This window comes from Nycticebus coucang, chromosome 21 (assembly GCF_027406575.1).
Source record: "Nycticebus coucang isolate mNycCou1 chromosome 21, mNycCou1.pri, whole genome shotgun sequence".
NCBI lineage: Eukaryota > Metazoa > Chordata > Mammalia > Primates > Lorisidae > Nycticebus > Nycticebus coucang.
The window spans coordinates 42,422,462-42,442,974 of NC_069800.1; the positions used below are offsets into that span (position 1 = coordinate 42,422,462).

The 20,513-nt window shown below is 49.7% G+C and overlaps 1 pseudogene across 1 annotated transcript in view; it reads right to left on the minus strand.

Annotated features, from left to right (window-relative positions):
* Positions 1-546: 546 nt before the first annotated feature.
* The window catches only part of LOC128574262 (fer-1-like protein 4), a 46,795-nt pseudogene continuing 26,828 nt past the window's right edge, over positions 547-20,513 (minus strand). The window contains exons 25-46 of the transcript XR_008376655.1: positions 18,007-18,093; positions 17,480-17,589; positions 17,182-17,354; positions 16,557-16,646; positions 16,303-16,463; positions 11,855-12,054; positions 11,650-11,708; positions 11,432-11,562; positions 10,713-10,755; positions 10,522-10,622; positions 10,309-10,446; positions 10,097-10,213; positions 7,255-7,382; positions 6,888-7,061; positions 6,338-6,492; positions 5,324-5,484; positions 4,728-4,814; positions 3,239-3,337; positions 2,798-3,026; positions 2,081-2,366; positions 1,905-2,005; positions 547-1,829 (exon numbers count right to left, since the gene is read on the minus strand). The product of XR_008376655.1 is annotated as a fer-1-like protein 4 (transcript). The remainder of the gene's footprint in view (positions 1,830-1,904; positions 2,006-2,080; positions 2,367-2,797; positions 3,027-3,238; positions 3,338-4,727; positions 4,815-5,323; positions 5,485-6,337; positions 6,493-6,887; positions 7,062-7,254; positions 7,383-10,096; positions 10,214-10,308; positions 10,447-10,521; positions 10,623-10,712; positions 10,756-11,431; positions 11,563-11,649; positions 11,709-11,854; positions 12,055-16,302; positions 16,464-16,556; positions 16,647-17,181; positions 17,355-17,479; positions 17,590-18,006; positions 18,094-20,513) is intronic.

Sequence of the window (20,513 nt, forward strand, 5' to 3'; positions counted from 1 at the left end):
CCTGGGGACAAATCGTCATCACAGCCACTTACTGCGGGCAGTGACAACTGCCCCTGGAAACCCCACACAGGCATCCCCTTGTTAATAGGAACTTAAACAAAACCAATGTTCGCCCTTAGCCCTGCCCTCAGGGCCTCTCCTTTTGGGGTTAGCCCCTGGGCTCAGGCAGACCTTTCCAGGGTGAGCATCCTGGAGCCACTATTACATAGCCCTGAGTGCAGGGCTTGCCACCTATTTGCTGATGGCTAAAGGTGGGGCCACTCCCTGTCACTCTGGGCTCAGTCACCCGATCCTCTCTGACTGAATCCACTCTCACTAAAGAGAGGTGTCTCTCCAGGTCCTCTGTAGTCTCCTGGGTGGAAGCAAAACTGAAAACCATGGAAGGCAGGCAGCATGGCCATTCTGGAGTAGGGCTAGCATGAGGCCCCTGGCTTGGGACCTGATGGGGCTTCCCAGGAGAGCCATCTCTACATGTGGAGAACCAAGGCCCAGGGAGCCAGGAACAATGACAACCAGTCAGCTTATTAGATCATTTGTCAGGGCGTTTTGATGTAGGCAAAAGGCAGGGAGAGGGGTCAGAAAAAAAAGCAGAGTGATGAAGGCAAAACCTCTGGAATTAGGCCTGGGGTCCAGCCCTGATGTGATCACCTCAAAGCTGTGTGACCTTGGACATATTTAACCTCCCTTTCCTCTTTATGGGCACCAGCCTCATCTCTAAATTTGGGGTGATAACACAGGCTGTGGTGAGCTTTGTTTTGGGTCATCTAAGAACCATTCCCTCCTATTAACAGTCTCTGAATTCTCTTGGGAACCCCAAATGGCCTTTCCACTTTCATGGTTTGGTAGGAGTGTTGGTTTCCCACCCCAAGCCCCATCCTGCTGGCCACAGTGACACAGAGCAGGCCACAGGCCGTCAGGAGCAGGAGAGCTTACTGTCCTCTGGCTGGGAGCATGGGGAGACAGGTCACTGAAGTGACCCTGCAGTACTGGGGGAGAACCCGTCTGCAAATGAGTGCGTCCCAGAGGAAGCATTGCTGAACCACAAGGCAGAAACAGCTAGTTTTGGTGACATCACTTGAACCCTGTGACAGGCTGCACCTGAAGCCAGCCAAACTGGCTGGGAATTACAGCTGTGTAAGCCAAAAAATGCCCTTTTTGCTTAAGCCAATTTGCAAACAAGTGTGCAATGATAGGTATGCCTAGTGGAGGGGATGGGGGAGTAAACAAGTTAGTGAAGCGTGTAAAGGGCTCAGCATTCTGGAGTGGTGGGATCCTCAGTAGATTAGGTGAGAGAGACCCAGCCACCAGCAGGAGCAGCTGCTGGGCTGCTCAGAGGTATGACAGCTTGGCCCCAGGCTCCTTGGCTTTGAGCCTCCTGTCAGGCTCTGTTCTCCCTGGCAGGGCACGCGGGTGGCCTCCTATCCCTGTGCATTCTTCCAGCAAGTCCCCTGCACCTGAGGTCACCCTAGACTCTAGGGCCTAGAGCATCTCTGTTCTCTGCCACCTGAAGGAGGTGGCCTTGTACAGCACAGTTGGGTATTGGGGCCTATGTGGTGTTTACTCAGAGAAAGCACGGGCAGGAAGGACTTTAGGAGGGGGAGCTGAAGGGTTGGCACCATGGTATGAGTGTCCAAGCTCAGAGTCACTTGTAGAGGGGGCGGAAGATGGCCTGGCTGATCTGGCCAGGGATGGTGTAGAAGACAAGGAAGAGGAAGATGGTGATCAGTGCCAGCAGCAGCAGCAGCACTGGGATGCACCAGTAGTGACGCCAGTTGAAGACGAAGGTCTTCAGTGGGTTCACAAACCAGTCGAAGGAGGTTTTGGGGCGGCTGTTGAGGGAAAGGGTGGTATCAGGATGATGCCAAAGCCCCACTGGTGGCCCCAACCCTGTGCCCCTGACTCACTTAGGCTTCTCCAGGGGTTCTGGCTCCTTCCACCCCTTCCCCACTGGCCGCTTCTCAGCCTCCTCCACGGTCAGCAGTTCAAACTCTACCTCCACCTTCCCCTGGAAGACACACCTGCGTCATCAGGGCAGAGGCCAAGCTCTAAGGCAGGCCTGGCCCCAACCCACTGCACACACCGTGAGGATATACACGTTGCTGCCTGTGTCTGTGAACTCAAGGTCTTCTGGCCGGCCCTTCCTCCTCTGCTTCGTCTCTTCTTGCCTTCTGGGGCCTCCTGCATCAAGTCCTCCTCCTCCTGCAGCTTCACCACGGGTCACCAGCCCTGCAAGCGGCGGCAGTGAAACAGATTGCACTGCGTCCCTGCCCCATGGTGGGCCAGCCGCACCGAGCAGAGCTCAGGGCCCCGGGCCCCCCCTGCACCATGTCCAACAGCTGCAACTCCAGGGACCCTGTGAGTCCAGAGTTCACCGAGGTTAGGCAAGAGATCAAAGCCTGCGGTGGGGTGGGGGGCAGCGAGTTGAGGTGTGTTAAATTGGCGAATTAGGAAGTGGTGGACAAGCCACAGCTGTGGACCACCCACACCACAGCCCACTACCAGCACGTGGTCAGATCCCAGTGAGGGGGAGGTGGAGGATTGGGATCAGATGCCACAGCAAGGACCAAAGGCTGAATGGAGTTCAAGGTGATGAGCACAGCTCAGATCAGGGCTTGTCAGGGACCTTGAGTGGGAAGGAAGGTGTCTATGGTCTGAGCTTAATAAGCTTGGCAAGTAGGTCAGAAAGCACAGGTTCCAACCTAGGGTATGAAGTCCCAGGATTTAGGGTTAGGTTAGAGAACCTGGGACACGGGCAGGGGCAAGATTGGGGAAGGCTGAGCAGTACCAAGGAAGTCATTGCGGAGATGCGGTCATAGTCTCAGACTTGCAGGACCAGCACGGCTGACTGCCGGAACTAGGCCTCCTCCAGAGCGAAGGGCCTGGGCTGGCTCCGGACGCTCACCTCCCGCTCCGTGGGGTGATAGTCAAAGCGGAACACGAAGCGCCAGTTGAAGTTCCCTTTCCCAGTCAGGGAGTTGAAGTGAACATCTGTCTTGTGCTTGTCATGCTCCAGCCCCTTCACCAAGCTGGGGCAGCACAAAGGACAGGCCAAGGCAGGTGGGCACAGGGGCCAGGGCCAGGCCCAGGCCCACGCCTCACCCAGCATGGCTGTAACTCACCCACCTTTAAGCACCGTAGAGGAACTAGGGACAGGGCTCTGGACTCAGCCTCGAGATCAGCCTGCTTGCTATCGTCCCTTGATGCACAACCAGTGGCCTGACCTGGCTCACAGGCCTACCTCTTCACATAGATGTCACTTGACATCTCCCCAGTGAGTGGATTCACGTCATCCAGAACCACATCTTCCGTGTTCCAGATGACAACTCTGAGCTCATAGCTGATGGATGTATTGGGAGATGGTTTTCAGACCTTTGAGAGAGGCGCTGGGAGGGACTATAGGAAACAGGAAGGGCCAGGGCCACTGCCATGCACTGAGTACCTGGTAGGAGCCCAGCTGGGTAATCAGGATGCCTATGACCCTATGAAAGGAAAGCCCCAGGTATCACTGACCACCTCAGCCACAGTGGCTGGCACCAGGAATAGTCTGCCAACCCTGCCTGGGCCAACAAGCTTCTGCCATAAATTAAGAATCAGGACCCTGAACCATCAGATGCAGAGTTAGAGCCCACTGCCAGCTGAAGTTCTGGGGTGCAGAAAAGTAGTTAACAGAGAAAACCATTCTACAGAGAGGAGTGGGAGGCTGGAAGACAGGATGACAGCGTGCAGTCCCTGAGGAGCTGCAGCATTGTGGACCCTACACTCATGTGGCCTTGTCCTTGGCTATCATGAGCTTACCTGGAGAGTTGTTGGTTTCTCTTGTCCAACATCAAGTTCCCTGTGTTTGTTGACAACACCAGATTTTCTGCTGATGATCTCCCCACCACACCATCCCCAATGTCACTTAGGTAATTCTGGTGGGGCATATCATCTAGGACATTTAGGACTGGCTAATCAGCATATTACAGCCCCTGAACACAGTGGTGGTTCAGGGAGCAGCATTTGACCAAAGCCTGTCTAATGAGAGATTGCCCTGAGGCTTTTGCTTTAACTGGGAAAGAGATGTTTATTTCGGCTCAGATGTAAGCCTGGCATTGTTAGAAAGCACCTAACAAAAGGCTTCCTGAGAGCAACACCAAGGAAAGCAGAACCCAGAGGCAGAAAGTGATAGAACCGCTGACATCTGAGTGTCTGGATCCAGCCCTGTCTGGAGTGGCTGCACCCTCCAGGGAAGTGCGCTCCAACTCACGTTGGTAGGGGGTTACTGAAAGGTACCTGGACTACTACTGTCTATAAGTGACAGACAGATGTCCAATTCATAAAGGCTTATTAAGAAAAGGGAATTTAGGGCGGTGCCTGTGGCTCAGTCGGTCAGGCTCCGGCCCCATATGCCGAGGGTGGTGGGTTCAAGCCCGGCCCCGGCCAAACTGCAACCAAAAAATAGCCAGGCGTTGTGGCGGGCGCCTGTAGTCCCAGCTACTCGGGAGGCTGAGGCAAGAGAATCGCTTAAGCCCAGGAGTTGGAGGTTGCTGTGAGGTGTGTGATGCCATTGGCACTCTACCGAGGGCCATAAAGTGAGACTCTGTCTCTACAAAAAAAAAAAAAAAAGAAAAGGGAATTTAATGATTCACCTAACTGAAAAGCCTGAGTGCCTGCTCCACTGGGGACCTGGCTTTTCAGAGGACCCTCCTACTGGTAAACCAACTTGGAAGGAGGGGCCAGACTCTCACCTGATTGGCTTCCGAGGCTTGATATCAACTGGAGGTGGGGCAGGTGCCATCTCTGGGAAAGATGTCAATCCACCTGTGAAGGGATCCCTGGGGACATAGGACCAGGCTGGAGGGTCTTGTTAAGGACCCACCTCCCCTGACAGCCCTGTGGCCAAAGGCTGTGCCTCTCCCAAGGGAAAGGAGAGCTGGGGCTAAGAGGGAAGAGCCTGGCAGATGCTGAGGCATGAGGATGAAGGTGGAGCCTGATGTGGGGGGTCTGGGGTAGAGGTTAGCTTAGGTGTTCAGGGATAGGGGCCCAGAAGTAGGAGTTGATGTTAAAAGTAAGATCTGGCATTCCCAAGGTCCAGATCTCAGGGGTCCGGGATAGAGGTCAGGTTTGAGACCCCAGGTCTGAGTCTTGGTGGCCCAGGGGTGGTGACCTACATAATCAGGGGTAGGAGTATGTGATCCAGCATGGAGTGGGGATGCTGGGACCCAGCACCAGGAGGCAGAGTCAGGAGTGGCAGTATAGTGCCAGGTGGAGGTCTTGGAGGAAGATGGGAATCCTGGGGTCCTGGGAATCTTGTACTGGGGCTAGGCCCTGAGCCCTCCCTCACCTGTAGCAGGCCTGGGCTTCGGGGATGGTAGAGGGGCCGTGTTTCTACATGCTCAGGTACCAGCTGGATCCCCAAATCTGGCATCTCTTGCCAGCGTCACAGCACAAGCAATGCCTGGGCTTCCTCGGGGGCCCCTCCTGCCTCCTGGGGCACCGCCCTACCTGAAACAAGAGGTGTGTGAGCTTGGGTTCCACGCAACTCTCCCCCCATTCTCCTGTCCCTCCATAGAAGCTCTAAGCCGCGGCAGCCACTGTGTTGGAACAAACCCACCGACTAGGAGAGCAAATATGTAACATACAAAAAGCAGCAGCAGGTGGGGAGGGCTGCTGCTGCAACTTCTCCCAGTGAAAAGCCATCAGGCAGGGCGACACTGGGCCTGGGGGGTGGGGGTTGTAGCCTTTGCTCAGACCTTGCCCAAAGAAGAGACTAGTCATTTTTGGAGGCATAAGCTCAGTCCTACACCCACACTCTATTGTAAAGATACTCTGTGGGGACACCCTGCGTTCTGAGAACTTGATTAGCTATGACTCGGGGGTCCACTTTTGCTCTTTGGGGACCTCATGTTCACCAACAAAGACCATCTTTTCCCCACCATCCAAGAAGCTCACCCTTAACCAAACTCACCTCCTCTACTTACTAAAGGATACTTTGGTGGGGAGCACACTAGACTAGGCACAGGGCCCCTTGGTTTTTGGTTTTTGTTTTTTTGAGACAGAGTCTCACTATATCACCCTTGGTAGAGTGCCGTGGCATCACAGCTCACAGCAATCTCAAACTCTTGGGCTTAACCGATTCTGTTGCCTCAGCCTCCCAAGTAGCTGGAACTACAGGTGCCTGCCACAATGCCTGGCTATTTTTTTGTTGTAGTTGTCATTGTTTAGAAGGCCCGGGCCAGGTTTGAACCTGCCAGCCCCAGTGTATGTGGCCGGCGCCGAGCCACCACCAGGACCCTTTGTACCTTGTTCTACCACCATCTTCCTCCCTGTGGCCTATCCAGAAGAGAAGGCTTGACACCTGGTAGCAGCATCTCAGGTGGTGTTAGGAAGACTTTGCTCCCCACCTTGACAGCCTCGGCTCAGTATTCAGGGGCAGGGAAGCCACAGCATTGGTACAACCCTGCCAGGATCTGAGAAGGCCGGAATGCATCACGCCAGGCATTGTACCCATCCCTGTGGGCAGAAACAGAGGATGCCTCAGCTGGGGCCAGCATATGGACACATTCAGGCACAGGGGCAAGGATAAGGACCCTTGATGACATGGGATCTAGGTTCATAACTCCAATGGGAGACAGGTTAGCCCTCACCTATAACAATGAAAATCAAAGGTGTATAACAGGGGCTTCTATGAAGGAGATACTAACATCTCCATTCTGCAGCTATTAAAAAACTGAGACTCAAAAGAAGTCACATGTTAATTATAGGATCCTAACTCCTAAGCCCATGTCTTGACCAAGCTGCAATGTTATGGTTGGCGGAGGTGGGGAGTCCCCCTCTATGGAGCACAAGTGGGAGCGTGAGCTTGAACATGTTTGGTCAGAGACTTAAAATGGCTGAGCTAAACTTACACGTCATACTGGGCAGCCAGCCCACAGTTTGCTCTGTGGTGACTGTAGAATCAGTTTTCCAGGTCAATGTAGGTCTCTCCAATGATTGATCATCAGAACCCAGGAGGTCATGATCAAATAATAGCAATGGTCAGCTCTGGCTCAGCAGGGAGAGAGATGCTTAGCTCCAGGACCCTGGCCAAGAAGGAGAGTGGCTAAGGACACCTCCATGTCCTAGGAGGTAGTCTGGGGTGGGGGTGTCAACAATCTCTGCCTATTCACCCACTGTCCCCAGGCCAGCTACCTGAATAAGAGCCCTGGGGCCACAGAGCTGGCTGGGCAGGTTGCTCCCCCTTCCCTCATTTCCCTCTCCAGGACCCAGCCTCACTCTCCAAAGATGGGATTGAGCTGCTTGGGGATATAGCACTCCTTGGTGTCCTGCCGCTCCCGGCCAGCGCTCACCACCACATAGGGGTCTGCTTTGCCATTCGGGTCTGCTGGAGCCAGGTCGGTAGCCTAGGGAGATGGTATGGAGTACAACTGGGAGAAGTGTCATTGTCATGGCCGAAGGTTAACCCTGTTGGACCTAATCTCAGATTAAGTGTTAAACAGGACATTACCAAGGAGAAGTATTACTCTGAGAGGAGTTTAACTGAAATGGGGCATGATGAGTTTTATTTTCAATTAGTTACGAAATACTTATACAAATCGGTATAAAAAATAGAATGAAACAGAAAATATGTGTAAAGATGTATAAGGGCTTACTCTTCAACTTATAATTTTTTTTTCTTTGAGACACCAGGGTAGCTTGCCATGTTGTCATCATAGCTCACAGCAACCTCATACTTTTGGGCTGAAGTGTTCCTCTTGCCTCCGTCTCTTGTCTCGGCTGGGACTACAGGCATGTGCCACCACGCCTGGCTAACTGTAGTTAGAGATGGGGTTTTTAGTAGAGACGGGGTCTCATTCTTGCTTGAGCTGGTCTTGAACACCCGAGCTCAAGTAATCCACCCGCGTCAGGTTCCCAGAGTGCTAGGATTACAGGCATGAGCCACCATGCCCAGCCCAATTTATAATTTTCTGTATTGTTTGACTTTTATTTTATTTTATTTTATTTTTTTATTTTTTTGGTTTTGGCCGGGGCTGGGTTTGAACCCGCCACCTCCTGCATATGGGACCGGCGCCCTACTCCTTGAGCCACAGGCGCTGCCCTTGACTTTTATTTTTTATGATAAGAATATGTTACTTTTAAAATCAGGAGTATTGGCGGCACCTGTGGCTCAAGGAGTGGGATGCCGGTCCCATATGCCGGAGGTGGCGGGTTCAAACCTAGCCCCGGCCAAAAACCAAAAAAAAATAAAAATAAAAAAAAAAATAAAATCAGGAGTATTAGGCCTTGGTCTTCTGAGTAGTTGGGACTACAGGTACCCAACATCATACCCAACCAATTTTTCCCTCTTCCCTCTTCCTTCTCCTTTTCTCTTTTTCTTTCTTTTCTGGAGACAGACTCTTGCTCTGTCACCCAAGCTAGAGTGCAATGGCATCATTGTAATTCACGGCAACCTCAAACTCCGGGGCTCAAGCAATCCTCCTGCCCCAGCCTCCCAAGTAATTAGGACTACAGGGGTATACCACCATGCCTGACTTTTCCCCCTATTTTTTGTAGAGATGGAGTCTTGCTCTTGCTCAGGCTGATCTTAAACTCCTAACCTCAAGTGCTCTTCCCACTTTGGCCTCCCAGAATGCTAAGATTACAGGTGTGAATTACTATGTTCAGCCAAGGTTTCCCTGTTTACCTACCATTTTCTAGATGCCTTATATCATATCATATAGTCTGTCATACTGTGAGAAGCAGGTCAAGGTGACTTCTATTATCTAATGTATACATTAGGATTCTTAGATTATGGTAGAACAGCACCTTAGAACGTTTCTTAAACTTACGCCTTAGAATCCCTATATTTAAAACAGATGATGGTGCAGCATCTGCTGTGGTGATAGGGAGTTCGGAGGCAGATCAACCCGCTTATTCCCAACTCACTGATAGCTTTTTTTTTTATTTTTTTTATTTTTTTGTAGAGACAGAGTCTCACTTTATGGCCCTCGGTAGAGTGCCGTGGCCTCACACAGCTCACAGCAACCTCCAACTCTTGGGCTTAAGCGATTCTCCTGCCTCAGCCTCCCGACTAGCTGGGACTACAGGCGCCCGCCACAACGCCCGGCTATTTTTTGGTTGCAGTTCAGCAGGGGCTGGGTTTGAACCCGCCACCCTCGGTATATGGGGCCGGCGCCTTACTGACTGAGCCACAGGCGCCGCCCTCACTGAGATAGCTTTAAGAAAGTATCAAGGCCTTGCTGAGTTCTGTATGGAAATCACAGTAATGCGAGATCCTGCACAAAGGGGGATCACGACAAGCCTAAGACCCAGAGCCACACTCATCCTACAGTCACACTCCCCATTCTTTTCTTTTCTTTCTTTTTTGAGACAGAGCCTCACTATGTCGCCCTTGGTAGAGTGCTATGGCATCACAGCTCACAGCAACTTCAAACTCTTGGGCTTAGGTGATTCTCTTGCCTCAACCTTCCAAGTAGCTGGGACTACAGACACCTACCATAATGCCCAGTTATTTTTGTTGTTGTAGTTGTCATTGTTGTTTGGCAGGCCTGGGCTGGGTTCGAACCCACCAGCCCTGGTATATGTGGCTGGTGCCCTAGCTGCTGAGCTACAGGTGCTGAGCCTTTTTTTTTTTTTTTTTTTTTTGTGAGATAGAATCTCATTCAATCACCCTGGGGTGTGGCATTATAGCTCACACCAACCTCAAACTCTTGGGCACAAGTGATCCTCTTGCCTCAGCCTCCTGAGTAGCTGGGACTACAGATATGTGCTACCATACCCAGTTGAGTTTCTAAAATTTTTTTGTAAAGACAGGGTCTCACTATGTTACCCAAGCTGGTCTTGAACTCCTGAGCTCCAGTGATCCACCCACCTTGGCACACCCCCCATTCTATGGGACTAGAACCTAAAGGACTCAGGAGACACTCTATATTCCGGTTCTGTCACAACAAGTTTTGTAATACTGGAGGATCACCTGTCTTTGTGCCTAAGACTTCCTATCTGGAAAATGAAGAAGTTGGACTCTGATCCTTGAGGTTCCTTCCAAAGCTTTCATCCTGTAGGTTTCATATGTTACCTTAACTGGAGGTGGAGGAGTGCCAGAGCTACGGATGCTCACCTTGACAACATAGACTCTGACCAGGAGCTTGATGGGCTGGTTCTGTGGGATCCCCCAGGAGATCTGGGGCTCAGAGAATGACACTGCCTCTGATTCTGGATAGATGAGGAAGGAGCCCTGGAGTGGGCAGAGACAGAAAAGCCCTCATGAGAGAGTTGTCCTCCAGAATCTGCACCTGTGTTCCCTAGTCCCCTTTTCTTCCACAAACATACCTTGAACTTACCCACCAGGTGTCCAGATCCTTCTTTGTCTCCATCTCCATCCTGGCCCCCTGGCCCTTGGTAAAGGGGAAACACATTCAGCCAATCTTCAAAGTGGTTAAATTCTTCCTCCAGGGAGCTGGTATAGATCTGAAAGGCAAGGGCCTCAGTAACAGCTAGCTGTGCAGAATCCCAGGAGACTCCCTCCCCCCAACACCCAGTCACCTTCAGGGTGGCGAGTGCTTTCTTCCAGGACACAGAACCTTCCACTTTAGCTTCACCCTGGTCTTGGGTCTCCCCATCCACAGAAATGAGGTTGACCCCTTCTGGGACAGCAAAAATGCTCCAGTCAGGAACATCTGGGTGGGTGGAGTGGGAGATAGAGGGGGCCGGAGCAAAAGAGCCAAATCTCTCACCTGAATCTCTAGGATCATCCATTTTATCTTCATAAGAGTTGGGCTGAAATCAAAGGGCAGATCAGAGATTCTTCCCCATCCCTTTCAACTCCGTAGTCAGCCTCTTTTCCAGGGTGGGGCACTGGGAAACTATTTCAAGCTCTGGCCATGTAAGCCACTCGAACTTTCAAAGCTTCTTCAATTAATCATCTAGTCCTATCCTGCCCACCAGCCACATGTAGCCGCTGCGGACCTGAAACATGGCTGTGGGTTTTTTTTTGTTTTTGTTTTGTTTTTTTAGACAGAGTCTTACTTTGTCGCCCTCAGTAGAGTGTTCTGGCATCACAGCTCACAGCAACCTCAAACTCTTGGACTTAAGCGATTCTCTTGCCTCAGCCTCCCAAGTAGCTGAGACTACAGGTGCCTGCCACAACGCCCAGCTATTTTTTTCAGAGATGGGGTCTTGCTCTGGCTCAAGCTGGTCTCGAACCTGTGAGCTTAGGCAATACACCCACCTTTGCCTCCCAAGTGCTGGGATTACAGGCATGAGCCCCCGTGCCTGGCATAGCATTTTATTTCTATTGGACAAGACAACTCTAGTTAATGGAGCTAATACCCCAGCTTCTAGAATTATTGTGAAGACAAGAAAAGATGATGGTAATGAAGAGCTCTGTAAAACTGCAGAGCTCCACCTTCAATGAGATCGTTCTTCATGCCATGGGACCCTCCCCTGCCCACACCTGCCCCTGGAGCTCCTGTAGGGATGCATAGTACTTGGACCGCCAGTCAAGCTCTTCCGGATCTGGGATGTCCTCCTCCAGCTCAGGCCTTGATTCAAGAGGCCTCCTAGGGGGAGCTTCTTCAAAGGAACCTGCAGGAGAAAGGGCTCAGTCCCTCTGACCCAATACCACCTCAAGCCCTACCAGCCCCTTTTCTGCCCATCTCCCATACCCATCACCTTCAGGAGATGTCTGCAGACCCCCACTTTAGCCAAGAAGGGATCCAGGGGCTTCTTTGCTGGGAGGAGGAAAATGACACCATGAGGAAATTTGTTGAGTACAAATCAAACTCCAGGCTCCATTGGGGGAGTCCTCTGGAGCCAGCTCTGCCAGGAATCAAAGGGGTTTCTGTCTAGTAGCCCCTAAGGAGAGAAGGCTCCTAACCTTTAGGTCTCTTAGGCACCATGTCCCCTGTCTCCTCCTCCGCTCCTTCCTGCTCGGGGAGGATCCTCATGACTCTGGAATGTGGATCGTAGCATGCTAGGGACAATGTGGGAACCCACAAGGACTGTGCGGCCAAAGGCCCGGCGCTCAATTACCAGGATGCTGAGTGGGGGCTGCAGGTAAGGCTGTTCCAGCAAGTTCTGGGGCGGGAGAGAGGAACTATCTCTGAGATGTGTGGAGAGGGAGAGGCCGCCACAGAGAAGGCTGGGGAGACAAGACCTCGAAACCTGCGCCCTAAGCCCAGCTCGGCCTCAGCCTCCCTGGTCACCTCTGGTGAGTCATTGCCCTCTGACCCTGTTTCTCCGTGAAAAATGGACCAAATCCTGGATTCAAAAGATTCTTATAAGTATCAAATGACAAAATTTGATAATGATAGGCTCAGGCCTGTAATCCTAGCACTCTGGGAGGCTGTGGGTGGATCACTTGAGCTCACGAATTTGAGACCAGCCTGAACAAAAGTGAGACCCTGTGTCTACTAAAAATGAAAAACTGAAGCAAGACATCTCTTGAGCCCAAGAGTTTGAGGTTGCTGTGAGCTATGATGCCATAGCACTCTACCCAAGATGACAAAGTGAGACTCTGTCTCAAAGAAAAAAAAAAAATGACATAATAGAAAGAAAAGCCTACAAGGTACTGTCAGAAACATGGGGTTGTTGTTATTCTTATGTAATGCATCAATGTTCAACTTGCAAATATAGATTTAGAACCATAAAAATAGGGTGGCACCTGTGGCTCAAAGGAATAGGGCACCAGCCCCATATACCGGAGGTGGTGGGTTCAAACCCGGCCTCAGCCAAAAACTACAATATATATATGGCTTTTTTTTTTTTTTTTGAGACAGAGTCTCACTATGTCACCCTCAGTAGAGTGCTGTGGTGTCACAGCTCACAGCAACCTCCAACTTTTGGGCTTAAGCAATTCTCTTGCCTCAGCCTCCCAAGTAGCTGGGACTATAGGCACCCACCACAATACCCAGCTATTTTTTGGTTGTAGTTGTCATTGTTGTTTGGCAGGCCCGTGCTGGATTTGAACCCACCAGCTCTGGTGCCAAGCCAAAATATGTATGGCTTTTAACGCAGGAATTCCTTATCTATCAATGGATCCTAAGTGGGGAGGAAAAACAATTTTACTATTATGTTTCTGGATTTATTTTATATAACGTATGTACGTGTGTGAGAGAGAGATAATTACAGCACAAAGGAGAAAGGAAGGAATAGAGCTATACTAGAAAGTTTCTGTATCTTACTGGAACTAAACTAGTATTAATCTAAAATATATTGTGAAAAATTAGTATCCATATTATAATCCCTAGAGTAACCACTAAGTGAAAATGAACAAGGTAATTAAAGCAATATACTAATAAATAGCATTTAATAAAAAAGAAGGCGATAAAAGAAAAGCAATAAATACACAAGACATGTAGAAACCAAAAGATATATCATGCAAATAGTAAACACAGAGAGCTGGAATAGTTATACTATCAGACAAAATAGACTTTAAGACAAAAAGTTTGGCTGGGCGTGGTGGCTCATGCCTGTAATCCCAGTACCCTGAGAGGCCAAGGCCGGTAGATTGCTTGAGCTCACCAGTTTAAGACCAGCCTGAAAAAAATCAAGACCCCATCTCTACTAAAAATAGAAAAACTGAGGGAAGAAGATCGCTTGAGCCCAAGAGTTGGAGGCTTTTGTGAGCTGTAACACTATGGCACTCTACCCAGGGTAACAGCTTGAGACTTTGTCTCAAAAAAATATATATATATTTTTTATTAGAGACGAAGAGGGACATTTTATAATAGTAAACAGATCAATTCATCAGGAGGATATAACAATTATAAACATATATGCACCAATAAAAACCTCAAAATACAAGAAGTAAATTGTGATAAGATTGAAGGTAGAAATTAACATCTCAATAGTTAATAGTAAGAGACTTCGATACCCTATTCTGGAAGTCCACAATGGAGAAAGGGATATATGTTCCCCAATTTGCACTGTACAGTGAGAAATGAGAGGAAAAACCCTACTGTTGTCAACATGTGTATGTCTTTACAAAGTTACCATGTTGAACTCAACCCCCCAAGGGGATGGTTCTAAGAGGTGGCACCTTTGGAAGGTGATTAGGTCAAGAGGGCAGAGCCCTCATGAATAGGATTAGTACCCTTATAGAAAGGCCTGAGGGAGCTGCTTAGCTCCTTTTTGTCCTTTGGCCACCTGAGGACACTTCCACCCATGAGGAACAGGCTCTCACCAGACACTGATTCTGCTAGCACTTTGTTCTTAGATTTCCCTGCCTCTAGAACTATGAGCAATAAATTTGTGTTGTTTACCAATTACCCAGATACTTTGTTTTGTTTTATTTTTTTGTTTTCATTTTTAGAGATGTGGGTCTTGCTCTGTCACCCAGGTTGAAATGCAGGGGCATAAGCATAGCTCACTGCAGCCTCAAACTCCTGGGCTCAGCCACCTGAGTAGCTGGGACTACAGGTACATGCTTACCACGTCTGGGTGGTGCCTGTGGCTCAGTGAGTAAGGCGCCAGCCCCATATACCGAGGGTGGCGGGTTCAAACCCAGCCCCGGCTGAACTGCAACCAAAAAATAGCCGGGCATTGTGGCGGGCGCCTGTAATCCCAGCTGCTCGGGAGGCTGAGGCAGGAGAATCGCGGAAGCCCAAGAGCTAGAAGTTGCTGTGAGTCCTGTGTACATCATGGCACTCTACTGAAGGCGGTAAGGTGAGACTCTGTCTCTGCAAAAAAAAAAAATTAAAAAAAAAAATTATTTTAGATACGGTGTCTCACTATGTTGCCCAGACTGGTCATGTAAGCTATTTTGTTACAGCAGCTAGAACAGACTAAGATACAACCCCTGGAAGCTCAAGCTGCCTTCACTTTCACTATTTTATAGCACCATGTAATTTTTTTTTTTCAGTTTTTGGCTGGGGCTGCATTTGAACCCGCCACCTCCAGCATACGAGGCCAGCACCCTAGTCCTTTGAGCACCATGTAATTTTTTTGTTTGTTTTGTTTTGTTTTTGAGACAGAGTCTCACTATGTTGCCCTCAGTAGAGTGCAGTGGCATCACAGCTAATAGCAACCTCAAACTTTTGGACTTAAGCAAATTCTCTTGCCTCAGCCTCCCAAGTAGCTGGGACTACAGGTGCCCGCCACAACACCTAACTATTTTATTGTTGTTGTCATTGTTGTTTAGAAGGCCCTGGCCAGATTGGAACCCACCAGCCCTGGTGCATGTGGCTGGTGCCCTAACCACTGAGCTATGGGCACACCGAGCCAGCACAATGTTGTTTTAAAACTGGAAGCTCTTACTTGGGAAACAGAGTCATGAAATATTGGTGGGTTTCTTTTTGTTTTTCGCCCACTTGAAGTCTGGAACCACTGTGCTTTGTCCCATTCACACCCTCACATAGCACCTTCAGCTTACATAGCTGCCCTTTCACCAAAATGCTTTCTGTCACCAGCTCCTCATAGCACTCCTGCAAGGAGGCACCTGCTGTTTGTCTTTCCAATCTTTCTAGGGGTACTTGTTACCCCATTTTACGTACAGAAAAACTAAAGCTTAAACAAGATAAGTTATTTGACAAGATCCTAAGTGACATTGCCAGAAATTTACTCTGAAGCCCATACCATAGTAATTACAAATTTGGCAAAGAACTTATTTCTCATGACAGCCCCTGGTATCTCAGAGACTAGATAGATTCTTTGAGACTTATACTTCAGGTCACTTGGATAATCTACTCATTCAACAGAGCCAATAAAGGCAGCACAAGTCCATAAATAAAGCTAGGAATCAGCACACTACAGCCTAAAGGCCAAGTCTGACCCACTGCCAGTTTTTATGAATAAAGTTTGTTTTTTTTTTTTTAGAGATAGAGTCTCGCTTTATCACCCTCAGTAGAGTGCAATGGAGTCACAGCTCACAGCATCCTCCAACTCCTGGGTTTACACGATTCTCTTGCCTCAGCCTCCTGAATAGCTGGGACTACAGGCGCCTACCACAGTGCCTGGCTATTTTTTTTGTTGTTGTTGTTGCAGTTTGGCTAGGGCTGGGTACCTAGCCCCACCACCCTCGGTATATGGGACTGACGCCCTATCACTGAGCCACAGGCGCCGCCCTTTATGAATAAAGTTTTATCGGAACACATTGATACTCTTTCATTTATGTATTGTCTACGGCTGTTTTCATGCTACAATGGTAGAGTTAAGTAGCTGCAAGTGAGACTGGCTAGCACACAAAGCCTAAAATATTTACTATCTGACCCTTTATAGAGAGTTCCCTGACCCTTGGAACATTTAAAATAACCAGCTGGAAACCCACCATCTAATGCCCTCTGACCACTCTGCCCAGCATTCCCTACCCCCAGCCCACACACTCACCACTGTCAGATGCCTGACGAGCTCAGTGAAATTGAGGTTCTCATGGTAACTGGCCAGGACCTCAGACTCCACACGTCGCCCAGCTACCTCCAGCACAACTGGGGCTGCTCTACCTCAAACAGGTGCACACGGCCAAGGCCCCTTAGACCCCAGAACAGTACCTAGGGCCAGGAGGTAGGCAATTCAGGGGCCGGTACCTGGCAGAAAGGCACCACAATGTGGGGGTATGGGAGGCTAGGGATGCCTGGCACTACCTCAACCTGGAACTCCCTGAGCACTGGGCGTGCATTGGGTGGCAGGGACAGGCGTCCAGAGAGGGGCTCCACATCACTGGGCACTGAGGGCTGCAGGGGAAAGAAGTCAAAGAGGAACCAGGCCAAAGGAGGGACAGCCTGAGCATGGAGCAGGGACATAGAGCGCCACTGACGGAGTGTAATGCAAACACAGAAGAAGCAGGCAAGGCTGGACTGTGAGGAGTCTCAAGAAGCAGGTAGGTGCGGGAATGAGGGGGTATCTGAGGAATGTGGGATCGGGTGGTGCCGCGCAGCCAGGTTCTCTGTGGTTGGAAGTCTGGCAAGGTGAACCCTGGGCATGCATACCTGTAATGCTCCTTGGGGTCAGGAGGTCCTAGGCAGGACCTCAGACTCCATGCGTCACCTGGCCACCTCCTGCATAACCTGGGGCTGTTCTAGTACCTAGGGCCAGTACCGCCTCCAAGGAGGTGACCCCAGGACATATCTGTAGCCTTCATTCTTTGGGGATTGGGACCTGGGGGTATATCCCGAGAACATTCGCATGTTTTCTACTCCCTGGGGCTGGAGGGCCTGATGGAAGAAGACGGGCCCACAGCCAGTGCCATTCAAGCCAGGGTATTCTGACCTCAGATCGGCCACTGTAGTCCAGCTCAATGAGTTCAAAGGTGGCAATAAGCTCTCCAGCTGCCCGGGGTCCCTTCCTCGGGGGAAGAACTGCAGCTCAGGGCGTTGGTATGGGTCCTCCACCAGCTTTACCCTCGGGGCGGCCAGCGCCCTGCCCAGGAATACTGGGGGGCCCTGTGGGAAGCAAGGCAATGCAGACAAAAGGGGAAGGGGGAGGCTCAGGAGCCAGGCCAGGGTAGGGAAATGAGGCCAAAGGACACGAGAAGCTGGGATCCCAGCGGGGCCCAGGCTGCACTCACAAGCTTGTTGTGGTCAAAAACATTGATGACACTAATCCTCCTGCAGGTCCTCCCTACTGCCGTTATACCAGGAGTTCATTCCACAGGGGGCTCAGCGTCTGCTCCAGGACCTTAAAGGCCAGGCAGAGAAGAAAGCACCCACCAGCAGTTGTCAGAAGGAGGCTCCCAAGGCACGTGCGGGTGAGCACCCTGCTCCAAAGGACACCTGCGGTAACACTCATCACAACAGGTGCAAGCTGTGATGAAGCTGAAAGCACTTTCCGGTGCTACAGTCCCCTCCTCCTGCCTGTCTCTCTCTGTTGGAATCCACTGCCTTTAAAGCCCAGGCCTGGGGTCAAGCCCAGAAAGGACCCCTCACCCTGAAGACCTCTGGTCCTACACCACCCCCTGAGACAAGCATATCCCATCCAATATCTTGTCCTGAAAACCTAGAGTACCAAGAAAGTCTTAGGGTTTTGAGGAAAATCTCAGCCCCCCTCCACCTTGTCTCCCAGGCCTCCTCCTCCACCTCCCATCCCAGCCCTCACCTGTGTGGTCTGGCACTGGGTAGAGATGAGGACTTGAGCAAAGGAGTCCGAGAGGCCACTGTCATCTGCTGCCAACACACCTCGGGCCTGTGCCGCACCCCCGGCATCAAGCCGTGGCGGGATGGCTCTGTCCGCGTTGTAAAAACTGTGGTAAGGCGGTGGGTGCTCCTCGGAGCGTTGCCCCCAGTCCCCCTGGCTTGCGACAGCAGCGCATAAGTTGCCTAGCATGCCTTTTAGTGAACGTAGAAAGTCATGAGGTGCGGCATAAAAGCCTAAGAAACTTTTACCCTGAAACCTGTCTGTTCAGTTGAATGACTGATTATTGCCTGATTGTTTTGAGAAACTAAGAATAAACACAGTGACTTACTGATCCACAATTAAACACAGCAAGTATGGCTGTGCCGGACTCAGTGGCTCCAAGAGAGCCTGTACAACAGCACGTCCCCACCATAAATGTCAGTGAATTGAAATAGTACATCGAGAGAATGCAGGCACGGCAAACAGGATGTTCCAACATGACACCTCCTGCAGTAAAACTTTACTTAGAAAAACATCTGACTTCACTAATTAGTAAAACTTTACTTAGAAAAATGTCTTACTTCACTAATTTTCATATGTAACACAAATCAATAAAGTAGTTTAATGTTTAACAAGCAATTAACTATGAATCAAAATATAGTTACTAATTAGAGTAAAAATATATAGAAGTAGTCAAACATTATACATAAAAGAATATGTTCAGCTGTTTTTAAGAGAGATCATAAGAAACTGAGACCAATTAAAGAACTAAGAAAAGTTACAAGCCTTGACATTCCTAGATAAGGGGAAGCAACCAAGTGTTACTAATGAAACCACTTCTTTAGAACAAAAACCTTGAAAGTATACAGTGCATCAAAAGAATGTAAATACCACAAACAAGATGCTTCCAACCTGATATCCACCCACCCTTTCCCCCTATCTCTAACCTTGTCTTTCCTAACCTCACTTTCAATATAGTTTAGTTTTCATACAATATCCTTTTATTTCTCATGTTTCCTTCACACTTTAATCACTTATATGATTCATAATACACCTCTAATCATAACAACTATATATAATCATGAAACTAAAACTATGAAAGAAAGTAGTGTTATATGTTAAAAAACACATTTCAACTTTAGATAAAAGGAGCTGAAAAGTAACTGCTGCTTATCAGCTACCTCACAGCTGCCATTTGTTCCCCCTTGCTGGCAAAACACTGTGTAAGATAGATGGTTGAATGCCTGCGTTTGTAAGACAAGATAAGAACTTGTGACCACCTGCAAGTCATAAAAATGTCTTTTGTGATTTGTAATGCTTTGTCAAAAATGTATAAAAGACACTCTTAAAATTCAGTAAAGTTGCAGCTACTTCCATCATCACTTGTGGTGTCTAGTAGTCTGTCAAAAACCATCCTGCGTCGACCTTCCAATCAACCTGTAACGTTCGCCCTGAAAAAACCTCAGATTGAGACACATTCGACTGGCGGGCCGCAGCAGCTGGCGCCCGAACAGGGACCTGAAGGACAGGTGATCTTTCTTTTTCTTTCTTTCCTCTCTCTTCAGATTGAAGGCGACTCTCACCAGGGAGCTCGAGTCCCGCCGGTAAAGGCTGACCGGTTAAGCGTGAGTAATCCGCAGGACAACATGGGACATACATTAGGAAAAGAGGAACGCATGCTCAGTGTCATGATACAGCGTTTATTAGAGAAAAATGGTTTTCATGTGTCTCTCAAACGGTTGGAGGAGCTTATGCATTTCATAAAGTTGGTTAGTCCTTGGTTTCTGGAGGAAGGCTCTCTCTCTCTCTCCGACTGGAAGAGAGTGGGACGCGAGATGCGGAATTACATGCAGGAGCATGGGGAGCAGGTTTTGCCCCCACAGGCTTTTCCTTTGTGGTTACAGGTTAGAGAACTTTTGGCTGACAATACCTTCTTAGAAGCATTTATAAGAGAAACTGACTCGGAGGCTGAAAGCCCTGAAACTAAGGTGGCACCCATTTGCGATAAAGTTTCCCCAGAGGCTCTTAAAGATCCTGAGCCGGCATTAAATGCTGAGAGCGCAATTCCCTCGGCACCAACGCTTAAGGACATTCTACCGCCACTCCCGCCGGTTGATAATTCTTCTGACAGTGACGAGTGGGATGTGGTCGATGAATTTGCTAAACCAGATGAGAGGGACAGAATGGATGATTGTATTCACCCTCGCCGAGCTTATCCGGCGGCTCGCATTCCTATGACTTCATCCAGGCCAACTTTGCGGGCTCCACTTCCCCGTGTGCCTCCTTGTCTCCCCCCGCCGCCTGCAGGCTTTCAAGCGGCGGTGCGAGAAGCCCGTCAGCAGGGAGATTTTACTTTCGCTTTCCCGGTGCGCTTTCCTACGGAGGAAAGGGCACCACCCACCTGGGAACCTCTGTCGTTAAAGACACTTAAAGAATTGCAACAAGCTGTCCGTACATCGGGAGCTTCTGCCCCTTATACTTTACAAATT